Source organism: Mustela nigripes, chromosome 12 (assembly GCF_022355385.1).
Source record: "Mustela nigripes isolate SB6536 chromosome 12, MUSNIG.SB6536, whole genome shotgun sequence".
NCBI lineage: Eukaryota > Metazoa > Chordata > Mammalia > Carnivora > Mustelidae > Mustela > Mustela nigripes.
Window position 1 is genome coordinate 152,964,445 of NC_081568.1, and position 9,705 is coordinate 152,974,149.

Here is a 9,705-nt window from a genome sequence, read left to right on the forward strand (position 1 = left end):
TTTAAAAATTCATGGAAACAAATGATAATGAAAACACATTGGTTCAAAATCTGTGGGACACAGTAAAGGCAGTCCTGAGAGGAAAATATTTAGCAATACAAGCCTTTCTCAAGAAACAAGAAAGGTCTCAAATATACAACTTAACCCTACACCTAAAGAAGCTAGAAAGAGAACAAAGAAAACCTAAACCCAGCAGGAGAAGCAAAATCATAAAGATCAGAGCAGAAATTAATGAAATAGAAACAAAACAAAACAAAAATAAAATAAAACAAAAACAATAGAACAAATCAACAAAACTAGGAGCGGGTTCCTTGAAAGATTTAATAAGATTGATAACCCCCTGGCCAGACTTATCAAAAGGAAAAGAGAAAGGACCCAAATAAATAAAATCATGAATGAAAGAGGAGAGATGACAACCAACACCAAAGAAATACAAGCAATTATAAGAACATATTATGAGCAACTATACTGTAGCAAATTTGACAATCTGGAAGAAACAGATGCATTCCTAGAGACATAAAAAGTACACAACTGAATCAGGAAGAAATAGAAAACCCGAACAGACCCATAACCAGCAAGGAGACTGAAGCAGTCATCAAAAATCTCCCAATAAGAGCCCAGGGCCAGGTGCCTTCCCAGGGGAATTCTACCAAGTATTTAAAGAAGAATTAATTCCTCTTCTCTTGAAACTGTTCCAAAATATAGAAACTGAAGGAAAACTTCCAAACTCATGCTATGAGGTCAGCATTACCTTGATCCAAAAACCAGAGAAAGATCCCATCAATAAAGAGAATTACAGACCAATATCTCTGATGAACACAGATGTGAAAATTCTCAGCAAAATACTAGCCAATAGGATCCAACAGTACATTAAAAGGATTATTCACCATGACCAAGTGGGATTTATTCCAGGTCTGCAAAGTTTGTTCAACATCCACAAATCAATCAATGTGATGCAATACATTAATAAAAGAAAGAAGAAGAACCATATGATACTCTCAACAGATCCTGAAAAAGCATTTAACAAAGTACAGCATCTTTCTTGATCAAAACCCTTCAAAGTGTAGGGATAGAGGGTATATACCTCAATATCATCAAAGCCATCTTTGAAAAACCCACAGCAAATATCAGTGTCAATGGAGAAAAAACAAGAGCTTTTCTGCTAAGGTCAGGAAAAGGGCAGGGATGTCCATCATCTCCACTGCTATTCAACATAGTTCTAGAAGTCCTAACCTCAGCAATAAGACAATAAAAAGAAATTAAATGCATCCAAAATGTCAAAGAAGAAGTCAAATTATCACTCTTTGCATATATGATACTGTATGTGCAAAACCCAAAAGATTCCACTCTAAATCTTCTAGAACTTGTACTGGAATTCAGTACAAAGTGTCAGGATGTAAACTCAACACACAGAAATCAGTTGCATTTCTATACCAATAACAAGGCAGAAGAAAGAGAAATTAAGTGGTCTGTCCCATTTACAATTGCACACAAAATTATTAGATACCTAGTAATAAACCTAGCCAAAGAGGCAAAGTATCTGTACTCAAAAAAATATAAAGTACTCATGGAATAAATTGAGGAAGACACAAAGAAATGGAAAAATTTTCCATGCTCATGAATTGGAAAAACAAATGTTATAAAAATGTCTATGCTACCTAAAACAATCTACATGTTTAATGGAATCCCTATCAAAATAGAATCTACTTCTTTTTCAAACAAATGGAACAAATAATCTTAAAATTTATATGGAATCAGAAAAGACCCTGAATTGCCAGAGGAATGTTGACAAAGAAAGCCAAAGTTGGTGGTATCACAATTCCAGACTTCAAGCTCTATTACAAAGCTGGGATTATCAAGACAGTATGGTACTGGCACAAAAACAAACACATAGATCAATGGAACAGAATAGAAAGTCCAGAAATAGATCCCCAACTCTATGGTCAACTAATCTTCAACAAAGCAGGAAAGAATGTCCAATGGAAAAAAGACAGTCTCTTCAACAAATGGTGTTGGGAAAATTGGACAGCCACATGCAGAAAAATGAAACTGGATCATTCTCTTATACCACACATGAAAATAGACTCAAAATGGATGAAGGATCTCAATATGAGAAAGGAATCCATCAAAATCCTTGAGGAGAACACAGGCAACAACCTCTTTGACCTCAGCTGCAACAACTTCTTCCTAGAAACATTGTCAAAGGCAAGGGAAGCAAGACCAAAAAATTTTGATCATCAAGATCAAAAGCTTTTACGAGCAATGGAAACAGTTAACAAACCAAAAAACAACTGACAGAATGGGAGAAGATATTTGTAAACGACATATCAGATAAAGGGCTATTATCCAAAATCTATAAAGAACATATCAAACTCAGCAGCCAAAGAACAAATAATGCAATCAAGAAATGGGCAGAGGCCATGAACAGACATTTCTGCAGAGAAGACATTCAGATGGCCAACAGACACATGAAAAGTGCTCTACATCACTCAGCATCAGGGAAATACAAACCAAAACCACAATTAGATACCACCTCACACCAGCCAGAATGGATACAATTAACAAGTCAAGAAATGACAGATGCTGGCAAGGATGTAGAGAAAAGGGAACCCTCCTACACCATTGGTGGGAATGCAAGCTGGTGCAACCACTCTGGAAAACAGCATGGAGGTTCCTCAAAAAGTTGAAAATAGAGCTACCCTAAGACCCAGAAATTGCATTACTAGATATTTACCTTAAAGATACAAATGTATCACGTGCATTCAGGCGCATGTGCAAGGGGCGAATGTTTATAGCAACAATGTCCACGAGAGCCAAACTATGGAAAGAACCTAGATGTCCATCAACAGATGAATGGATAAAGTGATATCTATATCTATATCTATCTATCTATCTATCTATCTATCTATATATATATATACAAACAATGGAATACTATTCAGCCATGAAAAGAAATGAAATCTTGCCATTTGTGATGACATGGATGGGACTAGAGGGTATTACACTGAGCAAAATAAGTCCATCAGAGAAAGACAATTATCATATTATCTCCCTGATATGAGGAAGTTGAGAGGCAACGGGAGGAGTTTAGGGGGTAGGAATGGAATAAATGATACAAGATGGGATAAGGAGGAAGACAAACTATAATAGACCCTTAATCTCACAAAACAAACTGAGGATTGCTGGGGGATGGGGCAGGAGGGAGAGGGTGGTTGGGTTATGGACATTGGGGAAGGTGTGTGCTATTGTGAGTGCTGTGAAGTGTGTAAACCTGGCGATTCACAGACCTGTAACCCTAGGATTAATAATATATTATTTGTTAATATATATATATATATATATATATATATTAAAAAGGTCATAATCAGGATTAAGAAACTTAAGAAATGGGACAAGTTAAGATGGCACAGGAGTAAAGGGACCCTAAATTTGTCTCGCATCTTGAATACAGCTATAAAGTTATAAAATCATCCTAACACCTGAGAAATCAATTGGAGATCTGAGAAAACAAGTGCTGTAAGGCTCCAAGTAGAAAAGCGACCATCATTTGGAAGACAGGAGGTGCAGAGATTTGAATCCAGTGTGATAGAACTGAGGATAAGGTGGAAGGGATGGAGCCTGCTTAAGGCAGCTACCCTGAAGTATTAAGACATGGAGTACAAATATTCAGCTATGGGTCTAGAGATCAGAGTGCCAGCATTTTCATCCCCCACCTGTTTGGTGCTGAAACACTTCAGGGAGAAAGACACTACCACCTAATAGAGTCAGGAGCTGCCTACTCTTGGCCCTGCCACCCTGTGGCCTGGAGAAGTATTTGCACTAGGGCAAGTCCACTTGAAGTCCACTAGAAGACTAGCACAAACAACAGGCTGCCACCAAGTTTACTGATCATAAAGGACTGCAAATCTTCAGTTCTAGGGAAAATCACTATACAACATTCTTTGTATTTTTATTATTCAATCTTTTAGTATTACATTTTCAGTTATATTTTTATTTTTTCAGTTCATTTTTCTTATTTTAATATGAAAGAAAAAATATATACACTTTTTTGCATTTCTTATTTTGGCAACTTATTTATTTTTAACAAAGCGGTAAAAACAAAAACAAACAAATAAAATCCCCAGAAACCCAAGATGTAGTTTTTACTATTTTGTTTTCTTGTCATTATTAATATTGATGTTGTTGTTATTGTTTTGTTTTGTTTTTTTCTTTTCTCTTCTGGACAATGTGATTGTCCAGAATGTCTATTGAAGTGACAATTCACTACTATAGAAAGAACAGAAGGTAGCACTCAGAGCCAGGGATTTAACAAATACGGGTTCAAGTAAAATATCTGAAATAGAATTTAACGCAATTATAAAGATACTAGATGGGCTTAAAAAATAGAAAACACTAGTAACAAAGAAGACACTAAAGAGTGAAGAAACTGAACAAATAAACAAAAAATATCTCCCAACATACTAGAGTCCAAGGTTTGATGGCCTCCTAGGGGAATTCTACCAGAGATTTAAAGAAGAATCTATAACTACTCTTCTGAAACAGTTAAAAAAAAAAAAAAAGAAAAGAAAAGAAAAGAAAGAAATTAAATGAAATGAAAACTTCCAAATTCATTTTATGAGGCCAATTTTTCTTTGATCTCCAAACCAGATAAAGACACTAAAAAGGAGAATCACTGACCAATATCCCTGAGGCAAATGGATGTAAAATTTTTCACCAAGATAATAGCTAATGGGATCAAACAGTACATTAAAAACGTTATTCCCCAGAACCAAATGGGATTTATTCTTGGGCTGCAGGGGTGGTTTAATATCTCCAAATCAATGCAATACACCATATTAATGAAAGAAACGATGAGAACAATTAGATCTTTTCACTAAATGCAAAAAAAAAAAAAAAAAAAAAAAAGCATTTGACAAAATACAGCACCCTTTCTTGATGAAAACCCTCCACAATGTAGGGATAGAGGGAGCGTGAGTCAAAATCATAAAAGCCATGCAAGAATGACCTATAGTGAAAATCATTCTCAGTGGGGATTGAGATGTTTTGTCCTATTGTCAGGAACATTACAGGGATGCCCCACTCTGACCACTGTTTTTCACCATTGTACTGGCCTCAGCAATCAGACAACAAAAAGAAACAAAAGGCATCCAACTTGGCAATGAAGAAGTCAAACATTCACTCCTCACAGACTACATGATACTCTGTGTAGAAAATCCCAAAGACTCCACTACATAAATGCTGGAAAATACAGGAACACAGCAAAATCAGAGGATATAAAACCAAAGCACAGAGGTCTGTTGCATTTCTCTACACAAACAATGAAAAAGAAATCAAGGAATTGATTCCATTTACAAAGCACCAAAAACCATAAGATACTTAGGAAAAAACCTAATCAAAGAGGTAAATTATCTATCCTCTAGAAACTACAGAACACTTATGAAAGAAATTGAGGAAGACACAAAGATGTGGGAAAAATATATTTCTTGCACATGGATTGGAAGAATAATATTGTTAAAATGTCTATGCTACCCAGAATAATTTACACTTTCAATGTCATCCCTATCAAAATACCATCAACATTTTTCACAGAGCTGTAACAAACAATCCTAAAATTTGTATGGAACCAGAAAAGTGATTGAAGAGCCAAAGCAATGTTAGAACAATAAATCAAAGCTGGAGGCATCACAATTCTGGACTTCAGACAGCATTACAAAGCTGTGATCATCTGATAGTATGGTACTGGCACAAAAAAAGACATATAACCAATGGAGTGAAATAGAAAACCCAGAAAAGGACCCTCAACTCTACCGTCAACTAATCCTTGATAAAGCAGGAAAAATATCCAGTGAGGGGAAAAAAAAAATCTCTTTAACAAATAATATTGGAAAAATTGGACAGGCACATGCAAAAAAAAAAAGAAAAAAGAAACAGTACCAATTTCTCTCTTTTTTTTTTTAAGAGCTTATTTTTATTCATTTGACACACAGAGAGAGATCAGAAGTAGGCAGAACAGCAGACAGAGAGGGGTCAGGAAAGTAGGCTCCCTGCTGAGCAGATGTGGGGCTCCATCCCAGGACTCTGAAATCATGACCTGAGCTGAAGGCAGAGGCTTAACCTACTGAGCCACTCAGGCAACCCCTGACAGGACTCATTTATTAAACCATACACAAACATAAACTCAAAATGGAAGAAAGACCTAAATGTGAGACAGGAATTCATCCAAATCCTAGAGGAGAGCACAAGCAGCAACCTCTTTGACCTCAGTTGCAGCAACTTCTCTTTAGACATGTTTCCAAAGACAAGGGAAACAAAAGCAAAAATGAACTATTGGGACTAATCAAGATAAAAAGCTTTTGCACAGCAAAGGAAAAAGTTGAAAATACTAAGAGGTATCTCATGGAATGGGAGAAAATATTCACAAATGACATATAAGATAAAGAACTAGTATCCAAAATCTTGAAAGAACATATCAAACTCAATACCTAAAGAACAAATAATCCAAACAAGAAATCAGCAGAAGACATGAACAGGTATTTCTCCAAAGAAGACATAGAAATGGCCAACAGACACATGAAAAAATGCTCAACATCGCTGGGCAGCCAAGAAATACAAATCAAAACCGCAATGAAATATCACATCATGTCTGTCAGAATGGTTAAAATTAACAACCCAGGAAGCAACAGATGTTGCATGAAGATGCAGAGGAAGGGGCACCTTCTTCAGTGTTGGTGGGAATGAAAACTATGCAGTCACTCAGGAACACAAAATGGACGCTCCTCAAAAAGTAAAAAAAAATAGATCTGCTCTATGACCCAGCAATTGCCCTACTAGGTATTTATCCAAAGGATACAAAAATAGTGATTCAAAGGGACACATGTACCTAATGTTTCTAATAGTAATATCTACAAGCTAACAAATGAAAAAGACCAGATATCCATCAACAAATGAATGTATAAAGAAGAAATGTTATATATAAACAGTGGGATATTCCTCAGCCATCTTCAAAGAATTCTTCAAAGAATGAAATCTTGCAATTTGGAATGATTTGGTTGGAACCAGTGTATTATGTTAAGCAAAATAAGTCAGACAGAAAAGACAAATACCATATGATTTCACTCCTCTGTAGATTTAAGAAACAAATATGAATATAGGGGAAGGGAAAGAGAGTTTTTAAAAAAAAATTAAAAAATAAAGAGAAGGAGGCAAACAATAAGAGGATCTTAATGAATAAAGAACAAACTGAGGATTGCTGGAAGGGAGGTGGGGTGAGGGGTAACTGGATGATAGGCATTAAGTAGGGCATTAGATGTAATACACATTAGGTATTATATGCAAGTGACGAGTCACTGAATTCTACCCCTGAAACTAATAATACACTATCTGTTAACTCAATTAAATTTAAGTAAAATTTTTGGAAAAAAATATTAAAAAAATAAATTTTTGATCAGAATGGCATTAAAAATATAGATTGCTCTAGGCAGTATAGACATCTTAACAATGTTAATTCTTCCTATCCAAGAGCATGGAATTGTCTTCCACCTTTTTGTGTCTTCTTCAATTTCCTTCATGAGTGTTCTGTAGTTCCTCAAGTACAGATCCTTTACCTCTTTGGTTATGTTTATTCCCGGGTATCTTATGGTTCTTGGTGCTATAGTAAATAGAATCAATTCTCTAATTTCCCTTTCTGTATTTTCATTGTTAGTGTATAAGAAAGCCACTGATTTCTGCACATTGACTTGGTATCCTGCCACGTTGCTGAATTGCTGTATGAGTTCCAGTAGTTTGGGGGTGGAGTCTTTTGGGTTTTCCATATAAAGAATCATGTCATCTGCGAAGAGAGAGAGTTTGACTTCTTCATTGCCAATTTGGATACCTTTTATTTCTTTTTGTTGTCTGATTGCTTTTGCTAGGACTTCTGATACTATGTTGAACAAGAGTGGTACAGGGGGCATCCTTGTCTTGTTTCTGATCTCAACGGCAAGACGGCAAGCTTTTTCTCATTGAGGATGATATTTGCTGTGGGTCTTTCATAGATAGATTTGATGAAGTTCAGGAATGTTCTCTCTATCCCTATACTTTGAAGTGTTTTAATCAGGAATGTTTCCTGGATTTTGTCAAATGCTTTTTCTGCATCCATTGAGAGGGCCATGTGGTTCTTCTCTCTTCTCTTATTAATTTGTTGTATCACACTGATTGATTTGTGAATGTTGAACCATTGTTGTAGCCCAGGGATGAATCCCACCTGGTCATAGTGGATAATCTTTTTAATGTGCTATTGGATCCTGTTTGCTAGGATACTGCCTAGAGAAATCTATGCTTTTAATGCCATTATGATCAAAATTCCACTAGTATTCTTCAAAGAGCTGGAATAAATAATCCAGAAATTTGTATGGAATCAGAAAAGATCCCGAATCGCTAAGGAAATGTTGAAAAACAAAAATAAAACTGGGGGCATCACGTTACCTGACTTCAAGATTTATTACAAAACTGCAGTCACCATAACAGCTTGGTACTGGCATCAAAACAGACACATAGACCAGTGGAACAGAGTAGAGAGCCCAGATATGGACCCTCAACTCGATGGTCAATTAATCTTCGACAAAACAGGAAAAAATATACAGTCGAAAAAAGACAGTCTCTTCAATAAATGGTGCTGAGAAACCTGGACAGCTATAAGTAGAAGAATGAAACTCAGCAATTCTCTTAAACCGTACACAAATATAAACTCAAAATGAATAAAAGACCTCAGTGTGAGACAGGAATCCATCAGAATCCTACAGGAGAACATAGGCAGTAATCTCTTCAATATCAGCCACAGCAACTTCTTTCAAGATATGTCTCCAAAGGCAAAGGAAACAAAAGGAAAAATAAACTTTTGGGACTTCATCAAAATCAAAAGCTTCTCGAGAGCAAAGGAAACAGTGAAAAAAAACAAAGAGGCAACCCACGGAATGGGAGAAGATATTTGCAAATGACAGTACAGACAAAAGGTTGATATCCAGGATCTATAATGAACTCCTCAAACTCAACACACACAAAACAGGCAATCATATTTTTAAAAAAATGGGCAGAAGATATGAACAGAGACTTCTCTAATGAAGACATACAAATGGCTATCAGACACATGAAAAAATGTTCATCATCACTAGCCCTCAGGGAGATTCAAATTAAAACCACATTGAGATATCACCTTACACCACTTAGAATGGCCAAAATTAACAAGACAGGAAACAACATGTGTTGGAGGGGATGTGGAGAAAGGGGAACCCTCTTACACTGTTGGTGGGAATGCAGGTTGGTGCAGCCTCTTTGGAGAACAGTGTGGAGATTCCTCAAGAAATTAAAAATAGAACTTTCCTATGACCCTGCAATTGCACTCCTGGGTATTTACCCCAAAGATACAGATGTAGTGAAATGAAGGGCCATCTGTACCCCAGTGTTTATAGCAGCAATGGCCACAGTCGCCAAACTGTGGAAAGATCCAAGGTGCCCTTCAATGGATGAATGGATAAGGAAAATGTGGTCCATTTACACTATGGAGATTTATGCCTCCATCAGAAAGAATGAATACCCAACTTTTGAAGCAACATGGACGGGACTGGAAGAGATTATGCTGAGTGAAATAAGTCAAGCAGAGAGAGTCAATTATCATATGGTTTCACTTATTTGTGGAGCATAACAAATAGCATGGAAGACATGGGGAGA